This window comes from Coturnix japonica, chromosome 27 (genome assembly GCF_054131305.1).
Source record: "Coturnix japonica strain WE chromosome 27, WE-NBRP24, whole genome shotgun sequence".
Lineage (NCBI taxonomy): Eukaryota > Metazoa > Chordata > Aves > Galliformes > Phasianidae > Coturnix > Coturnix japonica.
In genome coordinates, this window is record NC_140689.1 from 1520691 (window position 1) to 1528011 (window position 7321).

General features: G+C 49.4%; 1 long non-coding RNA gene across 2 annotated transcripts; it reads left to right on the plus strand.

The window, feature by feature from the left end:
• Nucleotides 1-850: 850 nt before the first annotated feature.
• On the plus strand, nt 851-6502 carry LOC146756346 (uncharacterized). 2 transcript variants are annotated; one of them, XR_014937424.1, is made up of 6 exons: nt 851-978; nt 1508-1591; nt 3099-3208; nt 3510-3633; nt 4542-4643; nt 5434-6502. It is a non-coding gene; the product is annotated as an uncharacterized LOC146756346 (long non-coding RNA). The 2 variants fall into 2 exon arrangements; XR_014937423.1 differs by having other exon boundaries at nt 4542-6502.
• Nucleotides 6503-7321: the final 819 nt, after the last annotated feature.

Here is a 7321-nt window from a genome sequence, read left to right on the forward strand (position 1 = left end):
CGGCAGGTGGTGGCACTTGTTGGATGGGAGGTGGATGATGTGGGGCAGGAGGTGGCACTTGTGGAGCAGGATGTGGACGTTGCGTGGCAGGATTTGGCACTTGTGGGGTGGGAGGTGGAACTTGTGGGGCAGGAGGTCGAATTTGTGGCGTGGTAGGTGGCACTTGTGGGGCAGGAGCTGGCACTTGTGGGGAGGGATGTGGCACTTGTGGGGCAGGATTTGGCACTTGTGGGGCTGGAGGTGGCACTTGTGGGGCAGGAGGTGGATGATGTGGGGCAGGAGTTGGCACTTGTGGAGCAGGAGGTAAAAGTTGTGGGGCAGGATTTGGCACTTGTGGGGCAGGATGTGGCACACGTTGGGCAGGAGTTGGCACTTGTATGGCGGGATGTTGAAGTTGTGGGGCAGGAGGTGGCATTTGTGGGGCTGGAACTGGCTCTTGTGGGGCAGGAGGTGAAAGTTGTAGGGCAGGAAATGGCACTTGTGGGGCAGGAGGTGGCACTTGTGGGGCAAGAAATGGCACTTGTGGGGCAGGAGTTGGCACTTGTGGGGCAGGTGGTGGCACTTATGGTGTGGGAGGTGGCACTTGTGGAATTGGAGTTGGCACTAGTGCGGCAGAAGGTGGAAGTTGTGGGGAAGTATTTGGCACTTGTGGGGCAAGAGGTGGCACTTGTGGGGCAGGAGGTGGCATTTGTGGAGCATGAGTTGACACTTGTGGGGCAGGAGGTGGCACTTGTGGGGCAGGAGGTGGTCCTTGTGGGACGAGAGGTGGCACTTGTTGGGCAGGAGGTGGCACTTGTGGGGCAGGAGGTGGGGGGGGCCTGGCACAGTTAGGGCCAGCTCAGGGCCCAGAGCAGAGGGGGAGCAGGCAGAGGCAGGGCCTTGGGGCCCAGGATGGAGGAGGACCAGGCACAGCTGGGGCCAGCTCAGGGCCCAGAGCAGAGGGGGACCAGGCACAGCTGAGGCCACTGCAGGGCCCAGGTGAGAGGGGAACCCAGCACAGTCGGGGCTGCTTTGGGGCCTGGGCCGAAAGGGGGCCCGGCACAGCCAGGGCTTTGTGGCAGCGCTCAAACTCCAAAGTTCAGCCTTTAATCAGAACCTCAAATGGTAACTGTAGTGAAAGGCAGGAGCAGATACAGCTGCTTTACTCTGTTTTAATTTTCTTAGGAATGGTGAAGGACTCAAACTAATAAATAAAAACAGAATCTCTGAAAAAAAAAAAAAAACCCACAAAAACAAATCTGAACAACAACAACAAAACAACAAACCAAAGACCCCTTTCTGAAGAACAGGACTCACAAAATATTACTGTAGAGATTCTTTCCCTTCAACAGCCAGCTCTTAAATGAGATTAGGGAGGGCTGAAACCAGGCTCCACCCCCCCGTTTTTTGCACATATGAAATGCTTCCAGCTGTGCTCCGCAGCAGAATATCTTTTAATGAAGATTAGAGCCAGTGAGGTAGAAGAATCCTTTTTTACTTCTTTTGCATTTGTGTTTGTTGACTGCAGTTCCAACCAGGTGGACTCACAGTGTCTTCCAAGTGACACCTGGAAGCAGGTACAGACTGGAGGTACAGCACCCTCAATCTCCAGGTGAGTAACAGCAGCCAAGGAGGCTTTTGGGCTCTGCAGGGTCCCTGTGCCTTGTGTGCAGGCACCTGAGAAAAAGAACTGGCTGGGGGCCTGCAGCAGGCTGTGGGGGCTCTGCATGGAACACAACTCCAGGCCACAGCCCCATCAGCTGCTGGGGCAGCAGCATCCCTATCAGCAGAGGATGATTCCAGTGGTGGACAGGGACGAAGGGAGGAGCCACACCTTGGTGTAGCTCTGCATCTGCTTTTCTCCTGCACATGTCCAGTTCTTTCCTCTATTGCACTTTCCATTTTCTGCCCTTCTTTCCTATCTGTATCCTTTCCCCTCTTTTGCTGCTCTCGTGTGGTTGTCTTACCTGTGTCTGGTGTTCCCCTCTTCTGCTCTTTTACCGCTCTGGTCAGCATCCAGTGTCTGCACCACAGCTCTGTGTTGGACTTTGTTTTGGGATGAAGGAAGGTACGCAGGGTATAGATTTGTTTACGGAAAGCTCTTGCGCTGTGCCCAAAAGGTGATGAAGAGAAGCCCTCAGGAAGCAGGACCACAAAGGCAGCTTGTTTTTCCAAAGGCCATAGCGTAAGCTCATGTGAAATGTGAATTTTTTTTATTTGTTATTTTCTATGTCTGTTTTCTTCTTCTTTTTTTTTTTTTTCTTCCTATTTTTCCTTGCCTTTGCTTTGGTTTCTTTACTATTTAATTTAGATTCTTTGTTATTTCCTAAAATCCTGCAAGTTGTTGTTGTTGTTGTGTTTTTTCATCTATGCTTTGCTATTTTTCTTTTGATGTGCTGTATGAGAACTGTAGAATCACTGCCCAAGCCATTGATTATCACCAAGGGAAAGGGCCTGGTCAGTCCTGGTAGCACAAGTGAAGGCAATGCAGCTGAGAGACTGAAGGGTTGGAGCCTGGCTGTGCCTCTCTTACAGCTCATTTTTTAAGGGCTGACTGCCTCTGGGTGGGATCTCTTTCTGATGATTTCTCCTCTGTGGAGTTTGTTCTGTGCACTTCCATCCTCAGTGGTGGGTGAGCCATTCTTTTTTTTTTTTTTTTACTTTTGTGATATATTCCTGTTGCGCCTATCTTTCTGCTGTTACGTATGTTATGGATTTCCTTTTTGTTTTTTTTTTTTAATCTGTTTTGTGTGGTTGTTTTTTGTTGTTTGTATTGTTGTTGTTTTTTAACTTTGATTCCCTGGTCTTTGGCTTGCTTTTTTTTCTTCTTTATTTTTCTTTGTTTTGCTTTTTTCTTTTGCTGCATCATGATCTGCTTCACGGGTGTCATTTGCAAGAGACTGTAAATTCTCCTGGTTCGAACTGCAGTCAGCTTAATCAGATGCGTAAGAAATACATAAAAGCTGCTGAGGCCGGGCTGGTTTTCCATTTCTTTATAAACTGGGGTGCATCCACAGCAGCACTTATCTCCTGTTTTTGTTGTTGCTGTTGTTCAAGATAATTAAAGGATGCTACGTCTGTGTTTGTTGTCATCCTGCTTTCTTTTCTCTGTCTTGCAGGTCAGCTCGTGCTAGAAGTCGATGGTATCGCTGTATGAATCAAGGGCAGTTTAGGAGCAGCTGCTGATGGAAGAAACGAAGTCCAGGCTAATAAATGGAAGTATCTTCTGGTAAGGTGTCAAAGGTGGCAGTCATCATTAAAACCAAAGGGCTGGCTCATCCGAGTGCTTGCTGACTGATGCTTGGGAGTATCTCGTTCTCCAGCTGTATGATACGGAAGCTAAATATGCTGAGCCGTTACAGCTTGTGGTGAAGTTGTGATTGTGCTCCCAGATGTTTCCTTTAGTGGTAAATCATGTTTTGGCACTGTGGTAGTCCTATCTCTGGCATGATCAGGAGCCTGGAGCACCGTGTCTGGTTGCGAGCCTTGTGTGCCTGTTTCCATGAACCTTGCTTTCTTTCTCTCTTCAGAGTAAGGGCAGGGTGCTTCCTTGCTTTTGGTGGATTCATTCAGGAGGCTGTCAGAAGGCCAATTGCAGTGTTCATAACACGGAGGGACACAATGGGAATGGACTCTCGTTACCACCATGCAAAAGTGAGTTTCTTATGAGTGATATAATTTTGATTATTACTTCTGAGCAGTTGCAGTGTGATAGAGGATGTCACGAAACTATTTATTTGGGAGCACAGGGAAGAGTCATGAGAACCGAAAATGTAGTTTCTGTTTTGGCTGTCAAAATGGTGGAGTTTTTTTGGGAGGACAGTGTCTGGTCTTCCTGTTAGCAGGCCCCCTCTGAGAAATTGGGCTTTGCTTGCTGCTTTGCTGTGCCTACCTGCCTGCTCCCTGTGCTTGCTGTGTCTGATACCAGCGGTCATGGAACATGCTCCCTGAGGCTGTGGGCCTGGCCCTGAGCTGCTGCAGCTTAAAGGCCGTTTGAGTTTAGGTTGTCCTTCCTGGAGCATCGGGTTGGACTTGATAATCCTCGTGGTTCCTTTACAACTTGGGCTATTCTGTGGTTCTGTGGTCTTGGTGGTTTGCCTGGGAAATACCAGATGGTTTTATTCCCCCAATTTTTTATGGCATTTGAACTTGTTTCAATTCTAAATGTGGGAGAGGAGTTGGAAAAGGGTAGGGTAAGGGTAAGGGTAGGTTGCTTTTTTCTTTTTCCTATTCTCCTAGGTATTTTCTGCCCATGTTGTGATAACTCTCTAACCAGAAATGTTCTTAATGCTCATGAAAAGGCTTTACTGGCAGCACACAATTTGACCATAGGACTGCTTGCTGGATTAACTTCTATGGATTGATTGTATGCTTTTTGAGATGGTATGTTCAGTTTATCTTTTGAAAGGCTGTCAGCTTTTGAGGTCGCTGAGGTGTCTTGCTTTATCAGTCTCTAGCAGCTTGCTGGAGCTTGAAGTAGTTGAATCGTCCCATACAGAGCTGTTAAATAAAACCTTATCATCACTTCGTTTGTCACCTTACTGCCCTTCTTGTCTCCCTAGAGCCCAGCTGTCTTCCTGGGATTGCTGAGCAGCTGCCTTTCGCTGTCTCCTGCCTATCAGATCAAAAACCAGTGGTGTAAAACTGAGTTGGAATTTGGTGGCGTAAGTCCTTGAGTATTCTTTATTTCTGTAAAAGGCGCTGGATGTCTCAAGATGGAAGTCCAGATACCTACCCAAGTGTATTACAGCAATCACAGAATTTCTATTTCAGAGACTTTTTCAAAGCCCTTCAGATGGAAAGGCAAAGGGAAGTGCAACTTTGGAGTAGTAAATGGTGCTTATTAAAATGTAAAGAGGTCTAATTGGTGTAAATGGACTCCAGTCACACTGGTGTATAGCTTTCTTTATGAGGGTACTCAGGAATTCTTCTGACAATGAGTGATACAGTCCCAGCTCCAGGTGCGTGCTCAGCTTGGAAATGCATGCACATAGCTTTTGCTTGGCCAGCTGCTTTGACTGCATTGCACTACATCATCTTGTCTTGATCTCTTTGCTCCCTCCATCAAAAGTTTTGCTCGGCCTAGACTCGTTGCAGATACTGACTGTGTTATTTTGATCCACATGAGATCAATACAGAAATGAATACAGAAAATTAAGTAGGGTTGTGCAGCACGAATTTGAACGTCTATGGAGACCACCCTTTGTGGGACTCAGACTTGCAGAACTAGCTCCTTGAAGAGAGGGGCTCCCAAGGTATTAACCCATATAAACCGTTGCTCTTCAGCATCTTCCTTCGTCAGTGACATAGATGATGGCAGGTTTGCAGACGATACAAACTGAGCAGTGCAGTCAATATATTGTAGGGGAGGGAAGCCAACCAGAGGGACCGGGACAGGCTGGAGAGGTTGCGGGCGTCCCTTTATTTTCCTTTGTTGTTTCCTTCTGGTTACAGGGAGGTGTCCGTCCCTTCTGCCACTGTGAAGTTGCTGTGGGGAATGAAACCGTCTGCAGTTGTGGAAGGAGGGTCACTGCATGAGGAGGGGCTGCACATTCAGACATATGGAAGTTGATGGGAGTGTTTGCCTACAGATGTGTTCTCAATTTCAGTCCCCCAAAGCAATGAATTTCTGTAGGAGGCTAGATGTGCTTTTACAGGCAAGATTCATTGACTTTAAAATGATACTGGTTTTGATGACGACGAGGGGGGCTGGGTGGTTGTACAGGGAAGACAATTGAATGCTGCCAGAGATCTGCGTTTATCAGGCAGGAAACAGTGGGCATTGGCCTCCCGTGAGCTGGGCTTGATACTGATCTACCGGGACTCTTCTGTCCTGGATATCTTCAGAGAACATTGTTCTAGCTGCTTGTAGTTGTAAGGCGTGGGAAAGGAAACAGTGGTAAAGAACTAAGAACCTGCAAGATAGTTTTGGATAGGGCGGTGGATGTAGTTTACCATGATTTCAGCAAGGCATCTGGTACTGTCTCCCAGGACATCCTTATAACAAGCTGAGCAAGCGTGGGATAGATGAGTGGACAGAGAGGTGGGTTGAGAAGTGGCTGACTGGCAGAGCACAGAGAGACGTTGTTGGCAGTGCAGAATCCAGGTGGAGACCTGTAACTAGCGGCGTCCCCCAGGGGTCAGTGCTGGGTCCGGTCTTGTTCAATATCTTCATCAACGACCTTGATGAGGAGATAGTGACCACCCTCAGCAAGTTTGTGATGACACGAAGTTGGGAGGACTGGCTGACACGCCTGAAGGCTGTGCTGCCATTCAGCAAGACCTGGACAGGCTGGAGAGCTGGGCAGTAAGAAACCGGATGAGGTTTAACAAAAGCAAGTGTAGAGTCTTGCACCTAGGGAGCAGTAATTGCATGCACCAGTACAGGCTGGGGGAAGAGCTGCTGGAGAGGAGCTCTGAAGAGAGGAACCTGGGTGTCCTGGTGGACGACAGATTGACCATGAGCCAGCAGTGTGCCCTTGTAGCCAAAAAAGCCGATGGAATACTGGGGTGTATTAAAAAGAGCATGGACAGCAGGTCAAGGTGGCACTTGTGGGGAGGAAAATGGAAGTTGTGGGGCAGGGGGTGGCACTTGTGAAGCAGGAGGTGGCACTTGTGGGGTAGGATGTGGAAGTTCTTGGGCAGGAAATGGCACTTGTGGAACAGGAGGTGGCATTTGTGGGTCAGGAGGTGGAAGTTGTGGGGCGGGAGGTGGAAGTTGTAAGGCGGGAAATAGCACTTGTGGGGCAGGAGGTGGCACTTGAGGGGCAGGAGGTGGAAGATGTGGGGCAGGAATTGGCATTGCAGTGCGGGATGTGGAACTGGTGGGGCAGGAGATGACACTTGTGGGGCTGGTGGTGGCACTTGTGGAGTGGGAGGTGGAAGTTGTGGGGCAGGTTGTGGAAGTTGTGGGGCAGGAGTTGGCACTTGTGGTGAGGGAGGTGGCGCATGTGGAGCAGGTGGTGGCACTTGTGGGCCGGGAGGTGGATGATGTGGGGCAGGAGGTGGCACTAGTGGGGTGGGAGCTGGCACTAGTGGGGTGGGAGGTGGCACTTGTGGAGCAGGATGTGGATGATGTGGGGCTGGTTGTGGCACTTGTGGGGCTGGAGGTTGAAGTTGTGGGTTGGGAGGTGGCATTTGTAAAACAGGAGGTGGCACTTGTAGGGCAGGAGGTAGAACTTGTGGGGGGTGGATGGGAGAAGGTGGCACTTGTGGGGCAGGAGGTGGCACTTGTGGAGTGGGAGGTGGCACTTGTGGGGCAGGAGGTTGCACTTGTGGGTCATGAGGAGGAAGTTGGGCAGTTAATGACACTTGTGGGGCGGGAGGTGGATTATTTGGGGTG